We start from the raw sequence: 20255 nt of genomic DNA on the forward strand, positions 1-20255 counted from the left end.
GGCTCCACCATGGATGGTGCTTTTGTTATACCAATCTGTTTCTAATTCCCTGAAATGAGCATTCCCTTTGAATGCAGAGTTAGGCTGCAACCTCATACAGTTTTCTGAGAAACTGCACAAATAGTTTTCCATGAAACTCTGGAAAATTTCTGTTTTCACCACTCCCAGTCTGCCTTCAGCATTGGAACATTGCACCTCCAGTTTTTCTAGGCAAGCACCTTATATATTACTGTTCAGAACTGTAAAGTGAATGTTGAATAGAGCTGAAATTTACGTTTTTTTCTGAGAAAGTTTCACAAATGGATTTCAATGAGACCTTCACTATTATCTCTCTTTTTCATATCCACTTTGCTCCGAAGATTTGGCATTGCCAACATGCACGGTGCTTCTGCTATAACAATCCATTTGTACTTCCCTGAATTGAGTTCTCCCTATGTATGCAGAGAAGTGCTGCAATGTCATATATTTTTCTAAAAAAAATACACGAATGGATTTCCATGAAACTCTGGGTATTTTCTCTTTTCCTCATTCCCACTCTGCCAACACCATATGAGTATCTACCTCCAGGTTTTCTAGGCAAGCCACTTATGTATTCCTGTTGCAGAACTGTAACCTGAAAGTTGAATAGAGCTGAAATTGGAGTACTTTTTCTAAGGTATTTCATGAATGGATTTCAATGAGACATTCAGTATTATCTCTCCTCCTCACACCATTTTGCTCTGAAGATTTGCTGGTGCCAATATGCAAGGTGCTTTTGCTATAACAATCTCTTCTTATTTCCCTGAATTGGCCTTTAACTATGCACACAGAGAAAAGCTGCAACTTAATACAGTTTTCTGAGAATATATACCAATGTATTTCCATGAAACTTGGGCATTTTCTCATTTCTTATTTCCCACTCTGCCCCAACATTGGAGCACTGTACCTCCAGGTTTTCTAGGCAAGCCCCTTATGTATTCCTGATGCAGTACTCTAATGTGCAGGGTGAGTAGGGCTGAAATCTAAGTTGCTTTTCTGAGAAAGTTTCAGAAATAGATTTCAATGAACCCTTGGGTGTTATCTCTCCTCCTCATACCCACTTTGCTAAGAAGATATGGTTGTGCCATCATGAACCGTGCTTCTGTTATAAAAATCTCTTTCTAATTTCTGAATTGAGCTTTCCCTAGGCACACAGAGTAAAGATGCAACCTAATACACTTTTCTGAGAAAATGCATGAATGGATTTCCGTGAAACTCTGGGTATTTTCTCATTTCATCTTTCCCACTGTGTCCCCAACATCTGATCTTTCTAACTCCAGGTTTTCTAGGCAAGCCCTTATGTAATTTTGTTGCCAAACTCTAAAGTGCAGATTGAATAGGCCAGACATTGAAGTTCCTTTTCTGAGAAAGTTTCACAAATGGATTTCAATTAAACTTTGGGTATTATCTCTCCTCCTCATATCCACTTTGTTGTGAAGATGTGGTGGTACCAATATGCACGGTGCATCTGCTATAATAATCTGTTTCTAATTCCCTGAATTGAGCTTTCCCTATGTGCACAGAGTAAAGTTGCAACTTAATATAGTTTTCTGAGAAAATGCACGAATGTATTTCCATGAAACTCTGGATATTTTCTCTTTTCCTCTCCCACTCTGCCCCCAACATCTGAGAATTATCCATCCAGGTTTTCATCTGAGCATTATTTCATCCAGGCTGTTGCATTACTCTAACATACAGGTCGAATGGGGCTGAAATTGAAGTTCCTTTTCTGAGAATGTTCATAAATGGATTTCAATGAAACTTTGGGTATTATCTCTCCTCTTCATTCTCACTTTGCTTTGAGGATGTGGTGGCCCCAACATGCATGGTGCTTCTGTTATAACAATCTCCCTCTAATTCCCTGAATTGAGTTTTCACTATGCAAACAGAGTAAAGCTGCAAAGTAATACAAGTTTCTGAGAATGTGCATTAATGAACTTCCATGTAACTCTGAGTATTATCTCATTTCAACATTCCCACTTTGCCTCCAACAGCTGAGCATTCTACCTCCAGGATTTCTACGCAAGCCCCTTATGTATTGCTGTTGCAGTACTCTAACGTGCAGGTTGAATAGGGCTGAAATTAAAGTTCCTTTCCTGAGAAAGTTTCACGAAAGGATTTCCATGAATCTTTGGGTACCATCTCTCCTTCTCACACCCTCTTTGCTGTGAAGATGAGGTGGTGCCACAATGCACAGTGCTTTTATTATACCAATCGTTTTGTAATTCCCTGAATTGAGATTTCCTTATGCACACACAGTAAAGCTGCACCCTAATCCAGTTTTCTCAGAAAACGGACAAATGAATTTCCATGAAACTCTGCATATTTTCTCTTTTCATCATTCTCACTCTACTCCCAACATCTGAGCATTCTACATGCATGTTTTCTAAGCAAGTCTCTTACGCGTTATTGCTGGAGTGCTCTATCATGCCGGGTGAATAGGGCTTGAAATTGAAGTTCCTTTTCTTAGAAAGTTTCACGAATGGATTTCAATGAAACTTTGTCTAGTATCTCTTCTCCTCATACCCACTTTGATACAAAGATATGGTGTTTCCACCATACATGGTGCCTCTGTTATAACAATCTCTTTCAAATTCCCTGAATTGAGCTTTCCTTAGGCACGCAGATTTAAGCTGCAACCTAATACTGGAAAATTGCAAGAATGGACTTTCATGAAACTCTGGGTATTTTCTCTTTTCATCATTTCCACTCTGCCTCCAACATCTGAGCATTCTACCTCCAGGTTTTCTAGGCAAGCCCCTTATGTATTCCTGTTGCAGTACTCCAACATGCTGGTTGAATAGGCCTGAAATTGTAGTTCCTTTTCTGAGAAAATTTCACTAACTGATTTCAATGAAACTTCAGGAACTATATGTCCTCCTCATAACCACTGTGCTGCAAAGATGTGGTGGTGCCAACATGCACGATGCTTCTGTTAATACAACCTGTTTCCTATTCCCTAAAATGAGCTTTCCCTATGCACACAGAGGAAGGTTGCAACCTAATACAACCTAATACAGTTTTCTGAGAAAATGCTCAAATGTATTTCCATGAAACTCTGTGTATTTTCTCTTTTCATCATTCTCACTCTGCCCCCATCACATGAGCATTGTCACTCAATTTTTCTAGGCAATTGCCTTATGTGCTCCTGTTGTAGAACTCTAAAATGCACTTTCAATATACGTGAAATTGAAGTTTGTTTTCTGAGAAAGTTTCACAAATAGATTTCAATGAAACTTTGGCTATCATCCTCAGACCCACTTTGCTCCCAATAGTATCAACATGCACGGTGCTTGTCCTATAACAATATGTTTCTTACTCCCTGAATTGAGCTTTATTTGTACACCAAGTGAATTGTTGCACCCAAACACAGTGTTCTGAGAAACTGCATGGAATGAATTTCTGTGAAACTTTGGGTCACTCATTTCATCATTTCCACTCTGCTCCCAGCATCTGAGCATTCTGTCTACTAGTTTTGTAGACATGCCCCTTATAAATTCCTCTTGCAGAATTTATAATGATGAGTGTGTGGCCCTCATCATTGGAAGGGTGGCTCCCTTCCTGAGACACCTACAGGAGACTGGAGGCCCTTTAACAGGACTCAGGATTCAAGAAGAGGAGGTATTGAGAGATTTGGGCCAAGTCAGAGCAGCCAGGTGAGTCTGGGGTGAGCACTGGGTGAGGCTCCCTGGATGGGTCAGTAGTCTCAGAATGCAGGGAACTTCATGGAGTACAGTTGCCCAGTGAGACTTCCCCACTGCAGCTGTGAACCCAGACAACTGGGAGCATTGTAGAGCAGGACCACCCAGCAAGTGGCTTCAGTGCACAGTGAGGGTCCCAGGCCTCGGTAGTAGTTCCAGTCCCTAGGGAACATCATAAAGGAGGACCACTCAGGGAGAGAGTCCCTCACAGGGGCAGGGCCCCAAACCAGGAGGTAGTTCCAGGCCCCAGGGAATGTCACAGAGGAGGACTGCCCAGTGAGAGTCTCAATCATGGACAAAGCTCCCTGACCCAGAAGGTAGGCCCAGACCCTGGAACATCGCAGAGGAGGGCTGCCTAGCCCAGGTGGTAGTTCTTGACTGAACAGAACTTCTTGAAGGAGAGCTACTCAGTGAGATGTCGCCACCAGGTGAGTCTTCCTTGCCAGGTGAGGCTTTCCCAACAGGGTGGTAGAACCAGAGACACAGGCCCAGACCAGCCATGCCCCAGCCTGCAGTCTAGTCCCCTTTTGACTGACAATCGGTCAAAAAGTAGAAGTGCCTCTTCCCACCACCAGGAAATATATGCCACTTAAAAGCCACCACCTCTAAAGGGGCAGCTTCCTTGTGTATCACTCCATTATCAAGCTCTTCCAAGACATCAGGCTACTGAAGGCTAGGAGGCGAGTCATTGCAAATCTACAGGGACACTATAAGTCAATAGATTTTCACTACTGGAGGGGTAGATACCTGACCAATATGAGAAAACAGGGGAAGAAAATGTTCCAAACAACCCTAGATGCTACATCAATAAAATCCAATAAGAGCATGGCAGAAGAAATGACAGAAAGGGAGTTCAGAAAGAACATAATTAAAATGATCAGAGAAGCAAACAATGATATGAAAGAGCAAATGCAGGCTTTGAATGATCACACCACTCAACAGTTAAAAGAGCAAATGCAGGAAGCAAAAGGTCATTTCAATAAAGAGTTAGAGATACTAGAGAAAAAAAAAACTAGACAGATATCCTTGAAATGAAGGAAACAAAAAACCAAATTAAAAACTCCCTAGAAAGCATAACCAATAGGATGGAAAACATGGAAGACAGAACCTTATCCTTTGAAGAAAAAATATTTAATCTTGAAAACAAACTTGACCAAACAGAGAAGATGGTAAAAAATCATGAACAGAATCTGCAAAAACTATGGAATATCATGAAAAGGCCAAAGTTAAGAATTATTGGGATTGAGGAAGGCTTAGAGAAACAAACCAAATGAATGAACAATCTATTCAATGAAATATCAGAAAATTTCCCACATCTGAAGAATGAAATGTAAAATCAAGTACAAGAGGCTTAGAGGACTCCAAATACACAAAATTGCAACAGACCCACACCAAGGCACATTATAATGAAAATAATTAACATACAAAATAAAGACAGAATTTTAAAGGCTGCGAGAGAAATTAACCAAATTACATTCAGGGAAAAACCAATACTGATATCAGCATATTTTTCAATCCAAACCCTAAAAGCTAGAAGAGCCTGGAACAACATTTTCAAGCCCTGAAAGAAAATGCATTCCAACCAAGAATCTTATACCCAGCAAAACTTACCTTCTGATTTGACAATGAAATAAAATCCTTCCATGATAAACAAAAGCTAAAAGAATTTACCAAAAGAAAGCTAGCATTACAGAACATTCTCAGCAAAATATTCCATGAGGAAGAGATGAAAAATAATGATGTAAATCAGCAAATGTAGGAACTGCCATAAAGGAATAGACAAATAAAGGAGAAACAAAGTTGTGTCAAAAAAAAAAAAATTAGCCAAATGACCAGGAATACAAATCATATCTCAATAATAATCCTGAATGTTAATGACCTGAACTCATCAATCAAAAGACACAGAATGGCAGATTGGATTAAAAAGAAAGATCCAACAATTTGCTGCCTGCAAGAGACTCATCTCATAGAAAAAGATACACACACACTAAATGTGAAAGGATGGGAAAAAAATATACCATGCACATGGACTCAGCAAAAAAGCTGGAGTATCCATCCTCATATCAGATAATGTGGACTTCAAGCCAAAGTTAGTCAGAAGGGATAAAGAAGGACATTTCATACTGCTTAAGGGAAGCATAAATCAGCAAGACATAACAATCATAAATATCTATGTCCCGAACAGTGGCTCAAAAAATTCTTCTCAATTCCAGATATCAAATAGACCACAACACAATAATACTAGGTAATTTTAACACACCTCTCCCTCTCTCACCACTGGACAGATCTTCCAAACAAAAATTGAACAAAGAAACCATAGATCTCAATAACACAATCAATAATTTAGACTTAACGGTTATATACACAGTATACAGTATACCATCCAACAAAGAGTGAATACACTTTCTTCTCAGCAGCATATGGATCCTTCACTAAAATAGACCACATTCTATGCCACAAAGCTAATGTTACCAAATACAAGAAGATACGGATACTATCTTGTATTCTATCAGATAATAATGGATTGAAATTAGAAATAAATGACAGAATAAAAATCAGAAACTACTCCAACACCTGGAGATTATATAATATGCTATTGTATGATGAATGGATAACAGAAGACATCAGGAGGGAAATAAAAAATTCTTAGAGGTAAAGAAGAAAAAAGATACAGCATATCAAAATCTCTGGAACACTATGAAAGCAGTACTTAGAGGAAAATTTATTTCATGGAGCATATTCAATAAAAGAAGAAAAAAATCAACAAATAAATGACCTCACACTACAGCTCAAAGTCCTAGTAAAAGAAGATCAGAACAACACCAAAAGTAGTAGAAGGCAGGAAATAGTTAAAATCAGATCTGAAATCAATGAAATTGAAACAAAAGAAAAATAAAAAAATGACAAAATAAAAAGTTGGTTCTTTGAAAAAATAAACAACATTGATAAACACTGAGCCACACTAACAAAGAGAAGGAGAGAGAAAACTCAAATTACTAAAATTCAGAATGAACAAGGAAATATCACAACAGACACTTGTGAAATACAAAACATATTTAGAAGGTATTTTGAAAATCAATAATTCAACAAAATAGAAAATCTTGAAGGCGTGAACAGGTTTCTAGAGACATATGAATTACCTAAACTGAACGAGGAGGACATACACAATTTAAATAGAACAATTTCAAGTAATGAAATAGAAGTCATCAAGAGCCTACCAACAAAGAAAAGTACAGTACCAGATGGATTTTCAGCTGAGTTCTAGAAGACCTTCAAAGAAAAGCTCATTCCATTACTCCTCAAAGTATTTCATAAAATAGAAGAGGACAGAACCCTCCCAGACTCATTCCATGAAGCCAATATCACGCCCTGATACCTAAACCACACAGAGACACATCGAGGAAAGAAAATTTCAGACCAATATTCTTAATGAATATTGATGCAAAAATTCTCAACAAAATTTTAGCAAATTACATACAAAAATATATTAAAAAGATGGTGCACCATGATCCAAGTAGGTTTTATCCCAGGGATGCAAGGTTGGTTTGACACCCCAAAATCAATAAATGTAATTCACCATATCAACAGACATAAAGTCAAGAATCACATGACTATTTCCATAGATTCAGAAAAAGCATTTGATAAAATACAGCATCCCTTCATACTGAAAACATTAGAAAAAATAGGGATAGTGGAAACATTTCTCAACATTGTAAAAGCCATCTATGCTAAGCCCATGTCCAATATCATTCTAAATGGTGAAAAACTGAAAGTATTCCCCCTAAAAACTGGAAAAGGCAGGGATGCCCTCTTTCACCACTTCTATTCAACATTGTTCTTGAAACTCTAGCCAGAGCAATTAGGCACACCAAAAAAGTTAAAGGGATACGAACAGGAAAAGAAGAACTCAAACTATCCCTATTTGCTGATGACATGATTATATATTTAGAGAAACCAGGAAATTCCACCAAAAAACTTTTAGAACTCATAAGTAAATTCAGTAAAGTAGCACGATAAAAGACCAATTCTCATAAATCTAATGCATTTTTATACATAAGTGATGAATCTTCAGAAAGAGAAGTTAGGAAAACTACCCCATTTGCAATAGCCTCAAAAAAAAAAAAAAAACTTGGGAACTCAATCTAACAAAAGAGGTGAACGACCTCTACAATGAGAACTACAGAACTCTAAAGAAAGAAATTAAAGAAAACCTTAGAAGATGGAAAGATCTCCCATGTTCTTGTACAGGTAGAATTAATATTGTCAAAATGGCCATAGTACCAAAAATGCTATACAGATTCAATGCAATTTCAATTAAAATCCCAATGAAGTACCTTAAAGAAATAGAGAAAGCAATTATGAAATTCATCTGGAAGAATAAGAAACCCAGGATAGTTAAAGCAATCCTCAGCAGGAAGAGTGAAGCAGGGGTATTGCAATACCAGAACTTCAACTCTACTACAAAGCAATAGTAACAAAAATGGCAGAGTATCGGTACCAAAATAGACAGGTAGATCAGTGGTATAGAATAGAGGACATGGACACAAACCCAAATAAATACAATTTTCTAATACTAGACAAAGGTGGCAAAAATATGCAATGGAGAAAAGATAGTCCCTTCAACAAATGGTGCTGGAAAAACTGAAAATCCATGTGCAGCAGAATGAAACTAAACACCTATCTCTTATCCTGCACAAAAATCAACTCAAAATGGATCAAAGACCTTGGAATCAGACAAGAGACCCTACATTTTACAGAAAAAAAAAAGTGGGTCCAAATCTTCAACATGTCACCTTAAGCTCAGACTTCTTTAACTGGACTCCCATAGCACAAGAAATAAAAGAAAGAATCAGCAATGGAAACTATCAGTAATGTGAAGAGAGAGCCTACAGAGTGGGAGAAAATATTTGCCACTCATACTTCAGATAGAGCACTAGTTTCCAGAATATAAAAAGAATTCAAAAAACTCTACACCAAAGAATACAAATAAACCAATCAATAAATGGGCTAAGAAAATGAACAGACACTTCACAGAAGAAGATCTACAAGCATTCAACAGACATATGAAAAAATGTTCAACATCTCTAGTAATAAGAGAAATGCAAACCAAAACCACCCTAAGATTCCATCTTACCCCAGTTAGAATGGCGATTATCAAGAACACTAGCAACGATAGGTTTTGGTGAGGATGTGGGGACAAAAGTACACTCATACATTGCTGGTGAGGTTGCAAATTAGTGCAGCCACTCTGGAAAGTAGTGTGGAGATTCCTTAGAAAATTTGGAATGGACCCACCATTTTACCCAACTATCCCACTCCTTGGCCTATACCCAAAGGACTTTAAATCAGCATACTACAGAGATACAGCCACATCAATGTTCATAGCTGCTCAATTCACAATAGCCAGATTGTGGAACCAACCTAGATTCCCTTCAATTGATGAATGGATAAAGAAACTGTGATATATATATATATATATATATATATATATATATATAATGTATATATATATACATATATACAATGTATGTATATACATATATACAATGTATGTATATATATATATACAATGTATATATATATATATATATATATACACACAATGGAATATTACTCAGCCATAAAGAATACTAATATTATGGCATTTGCAGGGAAATGGATGAAATTGGAAAATATCATACTAAGTGAGATAAGTCAACTCAAAAAACCAAAGGACAAATGATCTCACTGATAATCGGATGATGACACAAAATTGCGTGTAGGAGGGGGGCAAGAATGGAGGAAGGAGTGACTGTGTGGAGGGAAAAGAGAAGTGGGAGGAGCGGGGGGAAGAAAAATATAATCCAATGCTTCAAAAACTATTACCCTATGTAAATGTATGATTACACAAAAGGCATGCCTCTACTTCATGTACAGAGAAACAAGATGCATCACATTTGTTTACAATAAATATAAATTAAATAAAAAATATGTTTCTAATTTCCTCAATTGAGCTTTGCTATACATGCAGAGTAAAGCTACACCCTAATACAGTTTTCTGACTATCTCAAATGGATTTCCATGAAACTCTGGGTATTTTCTCTTTTCATCATTCCCAGTCTGACCCCAACATCTGAGCATACTATCCTCAGGTTTTCTAGGCAAGTCCCTATGTGTTCCTGTTGTAGAACTCTAATGTGCAGGTTGAATATGGCTGAAATTGAAGTTGCTTTTCTGAGAAATTTTCACGAATGGATTTCAATGAAATATTGGCTATTATCTCTCCTCCTCATACCCAGTTTTCTCCCAGGATTTGGTGGTTCCAACATGCAAGGTGTTTCTACTATAACAATATGTTTCTAATTCCCTGAATTGGGCTTACCCTAAGCAGGCACAATCAGGCTGCATTCTCAAACGTTTTTCTAAGAAAATTTCACAAGTGGATTTCCATGAAACTTTTTGTATTTTGTATTTTCATCACTGCCAATCTGACCCCAACATTTTTCCAAGTAGAATGGAGGAATCAAGTAAATATGCTTGTATTTTACTGAAGGATTTTGTAAACTCTTTATAGATTTTCCTAATCCTCTGATTGTAGTGGTAAATGGTCCAGCTGTGGAAATTGTCATCTCCCATCTCAGGCTATTTGATGTTGTGTATGTATCTGACAAAGCAACGTATCATCCTGCATTTAGTGAACTTTGCCCAAGCCCAGAAGATGTTCCTCTTACTGTTTTCCAAAGATAATGGACCCCATCAAGGCAGTTGAGATGCTTATTTTCATGAAGAATTAACAATAGGAGAAGTATGTGTTCAAGGTCTCATTACTGAAGTTTTTTCTGAAAGTACTTTCTAGAAAGATGCTTGGACCAGGCTGAAAGCATTTGCAAAACTCCCCCCAAATTTCTTGAGGATTTCAAAGGAGTTAATCAGAAGTAGTTAGAAAGAAAAGCTACATGCCATTAATGCTGAAGAGTGCACTATCCTCCAGGGAAGGTTGCTGTCAGAAAAATGCATAAATTTCATCATGAACTTTGTATCTAGAAAATCAAAACTGGGACATCCACCTACAGCAGAGTTAAAACCATCAAAGGAAGGTTAGGTTGTTAGTGCTGATTTGACCTAAATAACTTCATTGAGCCTTTTTCCAGTGCTAATATATCAATTATGATGATAATATTTCAATGACAGCCCTGATGTATAAAAACTTATTAAATAAAGAATATACGTAACAATAAATGTTGGCTAGGAGATAGAGGGAAAAGTATACTCATATATTGTTGGTAAAACTGCAAATTAGTGCAAACATTCTTGAAAGCATTAATCCTCAAAAAAAAAAAAAAACTAGAAATGGAACCTATGTATGACCCAGCTATACCACTTCTTGGTATATATCTAAAAGATTTTAAATTAGCATTCTACACTAATGCAGTTACATCAATATATAAGTAGCAGTACAATTCCCAATAGCCAAGCTGAGGAGCTAACCTATGTGCTCTTCAGCAGATGAATGGATAAAGAAAATGTGGTATACATACACAATGGAATATTACTCAGCCATAAAGAAAAATGATTTGGGGGCATTTGCTGGTAAATGGGTGGAACCAGAGATTATCATGATAAGTGAAGTAAGCCAGATCCCAAAAGTCAAAGGTCGAATGTTTTCTCTTATATGCAGAAGCTAATACAAAATAGGGGGGATAAAAAAATAACAGAAGAATGATCAGTGGATAGACAAAGGAAATTAAGAGAAGGGAGGAGGGATGATTAGGGAATGAATCTGACTTACTTTCCTATGTGCCTATATGACTATATCACAGTGAATCTTATCATGATGTGCATCCACAAGATTCTAAATTTAAAAAAAATAAGTAAATAGCAGAAATATCAATACAGTAGAGGGAATAGAAAAGGGAGTGAGAGGAAGGGAAGGGAATCACTGGGGACTGAATTAGAACAGATTATAGTCCATGCTTTTATGATTATGTCAGGATGAATCCTACTGCTATATATAAATAAAAAGAACAAATTAAAGGGAGGCTGCGTTCCTTGTCACTCCGTAACTCCGGTTTCAAGCAGAGGATATCTGTTTCTTGATTTCTCACTGTCAGGCGCCTATCATCCGCCATTTGCCTGCCTTTCACCTGTCCATCGCCTACCTTACACCTATCCATCATTCAACGTACGAGGTTCACCTCCTGATCGTCTGACAACAGTCAGCAAACTGATCGCCAACCGCCAGTGGAGCATCAGCTGCCTGCTGTTGCCTGGAAGTTCACTGTTACAGTACCTGCAGGTTTGATTACACATGGCTGCCGCCATTTTTAGACAACAGCCAGGCCCCGTAGGACCCCTGGCCGGAAGGACTGAGACATCTCCAGGATACCTCAGCCCAACCAATCACTCCCTGCCTCTGGGGCCCCCATATTGACTGACTGCTCCCTGCCACAAGGACCCCCACACCAACTGCGCCCTATCACCAGGACCCCAGACCGACTGATTACACCCGGCCTCCAGGATCCCACAACCACACCAAACACACTGGATTTCCAGGACCCCTGCTGAACCAACAGCATCTTGTCTCCAGGACCTCCAGCTGACCACGTCCACCCCTGAGCTGCAGCACCCCATTTGCCAACACATTTCAAAGCCAGAGCGGCTGTCTTGGATAATCCTGTAAGCTATAGCTCTGATCTTTGGGTGGGGCAAATCCCATCCTGAGATGCCTGCTGGAGGCTTGAAGCTCACTGTCAGGTGCCTCACATGCATCAGGCTCCTAAACTCTGGGAGGTTTCATTACTATATGACTGTTATACAGTAGATTTTCTTTTTTCTCCATTTTAAAAAAATTAAGTTTTTATTTCTTTACTTTTCTTGCTCTCTTTTCCATTTGTTTACCTGTTCCCTCAGAGTCTCTTTCTACATTTTTTGTATGCTAACATGCGATTTCTTTTGATTACACTCTCACCCTTTCTATTACCTAGAACTTCTGTATATTCTTTTCTTATCCCATTAACAGCCACATTCTACATCCCTCTGTATCCTCTTTGTCCTCCATTAGAAACTGCAGACCTATTGCAAACCTGTTTCTTTCACCGAAGATAATATTTGAACTCATTTTGTTTACTATGACAATTTTGTTATTGTCCCCATAGGGGCTATTTGGACTAGGATTGCATAGTGTCTGATTTGGGTACTGCTAATATTGATCTCCCCTTAAAGACAGGGTTTTGAAAACCTATAGGGCCACTCGAAGCCTATAGGGGGAAATTTGCAATACCCCAGATCTGCACTGCTAGAGGGGAAGATACATGAACAACATGAAAAAACAGGGGAAGAAAATGAACCAAACAAATCTAGATTCTATAGTGATAGAATCCAATGACAGTATGTTAGAAGAAATGTCAGAAAAGGACTTCAGATTATACATGATTAAGATGATTTGCGAAGTAATGGATGAGATAAGACAGCAAATGCATGCAATGAATGATAATACCAATAAGCTGAAAGACCACCGGCAGGAAGCAAAAGATCATTTCAAAAAAGAGATAGAGATTCTAAAAAAAAAAACCAAACAGAAATCCTTGAAATGAAGTGAAGGAGACATAAACCAAATAAAAAACTCAATGGAAAGTATCACCAAAACACTGGACCACTTGGAAGACAGAACCTCAGACAATGAAGACAAAATATTTAATCTTGAAAATAAAGTTGCCCAAACAGAATGTGGTAAGAAATCATAAGCAGAATCTCCAAGAACTATGGGACATTGTGAAAAGACCAAATTTAAGAATTATTGGGATTGAGGAAGGCACAGAGATACAAACCAAAGGAATGAACAAACTATTCAATGAAATAATATCAGTAAATTTCCCAAACCTGAAGAATGAAGTGGAAAATCAAAAACAAGCGGCTTACAGAACACCAAATGCACAGAATCACAACAGATCCACACCAAGGCACATTATAATGAAAACGCCTAACATTCAAAATAAAAATAGGATTTTGAAGGTGTCGAGAGAAAAGCATCAGATTACATATAGGGGGAGACCAAAATGGATAGCAGCTGACTTCTCAACCCACACTCTAAAAGCTAGAAGGGCCTGGACCAACATATTTCAAGTTCTGAAAGAACATCGTTGCCAACCAAGAATCCTACACCCAGCAAAGCTAACCTTCAGATTTGAAGATGAAATAAAATCCTTCCATGATAAACAAAAGCTAAAAGAATTTACAAATAGAAAGCCTGCACTACAGAATGTTCTTAACAAAATACTCCATGAGGAGGAAATGAAAAACAACAATGGAGGTCAGCAAAGGGAGGAACTACCTTAGAGAAAAACCACTCAATGGAGAAACCAAGCCAAGTTAAAAACCAAATATAAGCCAAATGTCTGGGAATACAAATAATATCTCAATAATAACCCTGAAAGTTAATGGCCTAAAATCATCAATCAAAAGACGTAGACTGGCAGAAGTGATTAAAAAGAAAGACCCAATAATATGCTGCCTGCAAGAGACTCATCTCATAGAAAAAGACATCCACAGACTAAAGATGAAAAGATGGGGAAAAAACCTACCATGCACATGGACTCAGTACAAAAGTGGGGGTTTCTATCCTTATATCAGATAAAGTGGACTTCAAGCCAAAGTTAGTCAGAAGGGATAAAGAAGGACATTTCATACCGCTGAAGGGAACCATAAAAAACCATTAATCAGGAAGGCATAACGATAGTGAATATTTATGCCCCAAACAATGGTGCATCCCTGTACATCAAACAAATCCTTCTCAATTTCAGGAATCACATAGACCACAACACAATAATTCTGGGTGACTTTAATGCACTGCTGTCACCACTAGATAGATCTTCCAAACAAAATCCAACCAAAGAAACCACAGAACTCAACAACACAATCAATAACCTAGACTTAATAGACATATATAGAACATCCGTCAATGAGTGGATTCACATTCTTCTCAGCAGCACATGGAATCTTCTCGAAAATGGACCATATGTTATGCCACAAAGCAGCCCTTAGGAAATGCAAAAAAACAGAGATACTGCCTTGTGTTCTATCACATCATAATGGACTGAGAGTAGAAATCAATGACAAAATAAAAAAGAGAAATTACTCCAACACCTGGAGACTAAATAATATGCTATTGAATGAAGCATGGATAACAAAAAACATCAGGAAGAAGACTAAAAAATCCTTAGTGGTCAATGAGACTGACGATACAACATATCAAAATTTCTGGGACACTATGAAAGTGGTATTAAGAGGAAAATCCATTGCATGAAGTGCATTCCAGAAAAGAATGAAAAGTCAACAACTGAATGACCTAACATTACAGCTCAAAGCCCTAGAAAAAGAAGAACAGAAAAACAGCAAATGTAGTAGAAGACAGGAAATAATTAAAATCAGAGCTGAAATTAATGAAATTGAATCAAAAGAAACTATTAAAATTGACAAAACAAAAAGTTGGTTCTTTGAAAAAGTAAACAAAATAGACAAACCCTTAGCCACACTAACAAAGACAAGGAGGGAGAAGACCAAAATTACTAAAATACAAGATGCAAAAGGAAATATCACGACAGATACCACTAAGATACAGAACATAATGAGAAACTACTTTGAAAATCTGTATTCCAACAAAATAGAAACTACCGAAGACATTGACAAATTTCTAGAGACATATGCTCCTCCCAAACTGAACCAGGCATACACAATTTAAACAGATCAATATCAAGCAATGAAATAGAAGAAGCCATTAAAAATCTGCCATCTAAGAAAAGCCCAGGACCAGATGGATTCTCAGCTGAGTTCTACAAGACCTTCAAAGAAGAACTCATTCCAATACTTCTCAATGTATTCCAGGAAATAGAAAAGGAGGGTACCCTACCAAACTCATTCTATAAATCTAATATCACCCTCATACCCAAACCAGGAAAAGACACATCAAGGAAAGAAAATTTTAGACCAATATCCTTGATGAATATAGATGTAAAGATCCTTAACAAAATATTGGCAAACCATATCCGAAAACATATTAATAAAATTGTGCACCACAATCAAGTGGGGTTCATCCCTGGAATGCAAGGATGGTTCAACATTTGTAAATCAATAAATGTAATCCATCATGTCAATAGACTTAAGGATAAGAACCATACAGTTATTTCAATTGATGCAGAAATAGTGTTCAACAAAATACAATACTCCTTCATGCTCAAAACACTAGAAAAAATAGGGATAGTAGGAATATACCTGAACATTGTAAAGGTTATTTATGCTAAGCCCATGGCCAACATCATTCTTAATGGAGAAAAACTGGAACCATTCCCTTTAAAAATGGGAACAAGACAGGGATATCCTCTTTCACCACTTCTATTCAACACTGTCCTCGAAACTCTAGCCAGAGCCATTAGGCAGACCAAAGAAATTAAAGGGATACAAATAGGAAAAGAGGAACTTAAGCTGTCACTATTTGCTGATGACATGATTCTATATTTAGGGGATCCATAAAACTCCTCCAGAAAACTTCTAGACCTCATCAATGAATTCAGCAAAATAGCAGGCTGTAAAATCTCACATAAATCTAAAGCATTTTTATATGCAAGCGATGAAACACCTGAAAGGGAAATAAGGAAAACAACCCCATTTGCAATACCCTCAAAAAAAATAAAATACTTGGGAATCAATCTAACCAAAGAGGTAAAAGATCTCTACAATGAAAACTACAAAACATTGAAGAAAGTAACTGAGGAAGACCTTAGAAGATGGAAAGATCTCCCATGTTCTTGGATAGGAAGAATTAATATTGTCAAAATGGCCATACTACCAAAAGTTGTATACAGATTCAATGCAATTCCAATTAAAATCCCAATGAAGTACCTTACAGAAATAGAGCAAGCAATCATGAAATTCATCTGGAAGAATAAGAAACCCAGAATAGTTAAAGCAATCCTTAGCAGGAAGAATGAAACAGGGGGTATCACAATACCAGAACTTCAACTATACTACAAACAATAGTAACAAAAAGAGCATGGTATTGGCACCAAAATAGACAAGTAGATCAATGGTACAGAATAGAGGACACGGACACAAACCCAAATAAATACAATTTTCTCATTCTAGACAAAGGGGCCAAAAATACACAATGGAGAAAAGATAGCCTCTTCAACAAATGGTGCTGGGAAAACTGGAAATCCATATGCAGCAGAATGAAACTAAACCCATATCTCTCACCCTGCACAAAAGTCAACTCACAATGGATCGAAGACCTTGAAATCAGACCAGAGACCCTGCAGATTACAGAAGAAAAAGGAGGTCCAAATCTTCACCTTCTTGGCTTAGGATCAGACTTCCTTAACAAGACTCCCATAGCACAAGAAATAAAAGCAAGAATCCATAACTGGGATAGATTCAAACTAAATAGCTTTCTCTCAGGAAAGGAAACTATCAGCAATGTGAAGAGAGAGCCTACAGAGTGGGAGAAAATCTTTGCCACTCATACTTCAGATAGAGCACTAATTTCCAGAATCTATAAAGAACTCAAAAAACTCTACACCAAGAATACAAATAACCCAATCAACAAATGGGCTAAGGATATGAACAGACACTTCACAGAGGAAGATCTACAAGCAATCAACAAACATATGAAAAAATGTTCACCATCTTTAATTATAAGAGAAATGCAAATCAAAACCACCCTAAGATTCCATCTGACCCCAATTAAAATGGTGATTATCAAGAATACAACAACAATAGGTGCTGGAGAGGATGTGGGGAAAAAGGTACACTCATACATTGCAGGTGGGGCTGCAAATTAATGCAGCCACTCTGGAAAGCAGTGTGGAGATCCTTAAAAGAAACTGTGGTGTATATATACAATGGAATATTACTCAGCTATGAAGAATAATAAAATTATGGCATTTGCAGGCAAATGGATGAAATTGGAGAATATCATGCTAAGTGAGATAAGCCAATCTCAAAAATCCAAAAGACTAATGATTTCACTAATAAGTGGATGATGACACATAATGGGGGATTGGAGGGGGGCAAGAATGGAGGAAGGAGTGACTATATAGAGGGAAAAGAGAGGTGGGAAGGGTGGGGGGAGGAAAAAAATAATGGAATGAATCAAACATAATTACTCTATGTAAATGTATGAATATGCAAATGGTATGCTGTTACTCCATGTACAATGAGAAACAACATATATCCCATTTGTTTACAATAAAAATAAATTTTAAAAAAGAACAAATAAAAATAAAAAGACACATGTAATATGATTCAATTTGTATGAACTCAAAATAAGCAAATACATAGAAAAATGAAGTGGATTAATCTTCACCAAGAACTGAATGAAGGTAAGCAGAATGACTGCTAATGGATATGAGATTTTAGAGGGGAAGAGAGAGTGATAAAGTTGTTCTGGGATTAGTGATGTTGGATATAAATCTGTGTGACTATACTAAAAAGAGCCAAATTATGCACTTTAAAAGGGAATGATATAGTAACATATACATATTCCCTCACATCTTATTTTTATTTCTTAATTCATTTATTTGTTTTCTACCCATTAGTAAAATAACCTAGTATAGGAGAGAGGAGTTATAAATATGAAAAATTGGCAGACTAGGATGTTCCCTCTAGTGTTTGATTCATATGGTTTTGGATTTATGTGAACTCAGTCATACTAGATAGAGAAATAATAGATAAATAGATGATTAGATAGATAGATAGATAGATATAGATAGATAGATAGATAGATAGATAGATAGATAGATGATAGATAGATAGATATTTGGGTGTGTATATGAGTGAATGTATTTTTAGGTCTGTCTGAATAATTCTGCAAGAAATGGCATACCAATAGAAATGAGTACTGTTGACCTCCAGCCTTGTTCCTAAATACCTTTCCCTGCTAATACCACAAGACTCAATGAAGTAAAGACTGATATCAAGTGTAGGAGAAAGAAAATTCAACATGAATCAGGAAGTCATTTGCCCAATTAATTAAGGTAATGCTCAATAAATGATGAGGATGAGAAAAATATCAAGAGTCCCCTCTGACTAAACTATGGCATCTTGATGATCAAAGTGATAAATGATATTGATAACAAATTATAATGAAATATTTGTGATATTGAATAAGACATGAATTCATTAGTCTATGTTGACACATATAAATAAGTGAATGAATGATAAACATAGGATATGTCTCTGAATAGAGCACCAAATAATAATTACAGAAAAAATAATAGACAAAATCATCAATGCTTGCTAAAAAGCTTGAGATAAGTTTAATGAGGTATGAATTACAAGTTAATGGAACATCCTGGCATACATCACCTGATTGGGTGGCAAAAGTCCATAATATTAAAGTTGGAACAAACTGCTTCCACGTGCCTCTTGGGATGAGAAGTAAGAAAGTCATAGCATCTTTTCTGTGGTACTCTTTGGACCAAAGAAGCAAAACTCAAATCACACCCTAAATAAACCCCAGACAAGTTCAAATTGAGAGACATTCCACAAAACAATAGACCTATTCTCTTTGATAATTGTTCCAGGAAGACAAAGAAAGGATGATTAACTTTATCAGATTGATGGAGAAAAACTGGACATGATAAGTAAATGCAAGATGTAATTTACATTAAATGTATGAAGAAAAACATAACCATAAAGTATAGTACTGAAACAATTGACAAAATTTAAATATGAACTGTGGATTGAATAGTATATCGAGAATTAAAATCTTAATTTTTATAATTATTTGCCCATAAAGCCCAATGTTTCCAATTGATTCCAAAATGTTTCAGAAAAAAATACTTGCATATGTGTATAAGCATAAATATTTATACATAAATGCTTTTCAGTATGCATGCACATGTGCCTGGAAAGTAAAAGTGACATGATAAATGGGGCAAAATTTAACATTAGTTAAATTAACATTCATTAAGTTTAGATTTTTAAATTTGAAGGGATTCTTTGGAAATATATTTTTACTGTAAACTTGAAATCATAGCAAATCTTTTTTAAAAACACAATAGCAGAGGAAAGGAAAAATACATGAAAATGTTAATAGTAGTTTGTGCTTTTGTGAGAGTTGCTTCCTTTCTTATTGTACTCACATCTCCTATATTAAAAGTAGTTTTCTAATAACCAAGTAGAAATGCAATGGTCAGAGGATCACCTATCTCCCTTCTAAGCTCTGAGTTGCCATATCTTTAGCTAGCTTGACTCCTACACTAAAATATGGCATTACTAGATTCATATATATATGTACATAAGATATATGTATATATTATATATGTATACATATCATATATGCATATATGATAAATACATACATGTGTGTGTGTGTGTGTGTGTGTTTCTCCTTTGTTTTTGATTTACACAAAGCATAGATTTTTAACTTCCTTCCTCTGAGAGAACAAAAACCTCAATTTATTTAGAGATTGCCAGTAAAGGACAGACAATTTCATTCAATAATGATTTCAGAGGCCAACAGTAGCTGAACTGGGGCAGTCTCTTTTTCAATTTCAAAGGCAG

Source organism: Sciurus vulgaris (assembly GCF_902686455.1).
Source record: "Sciurus vulgaris genome assembly, chromosome: 12".
Taxonomy (NCBI): Eukaryota; Metazoa; Chordata; class Mammalia; order Rodentia; family Sciuridae; genus Sciurus; species Sciurus vulgaris.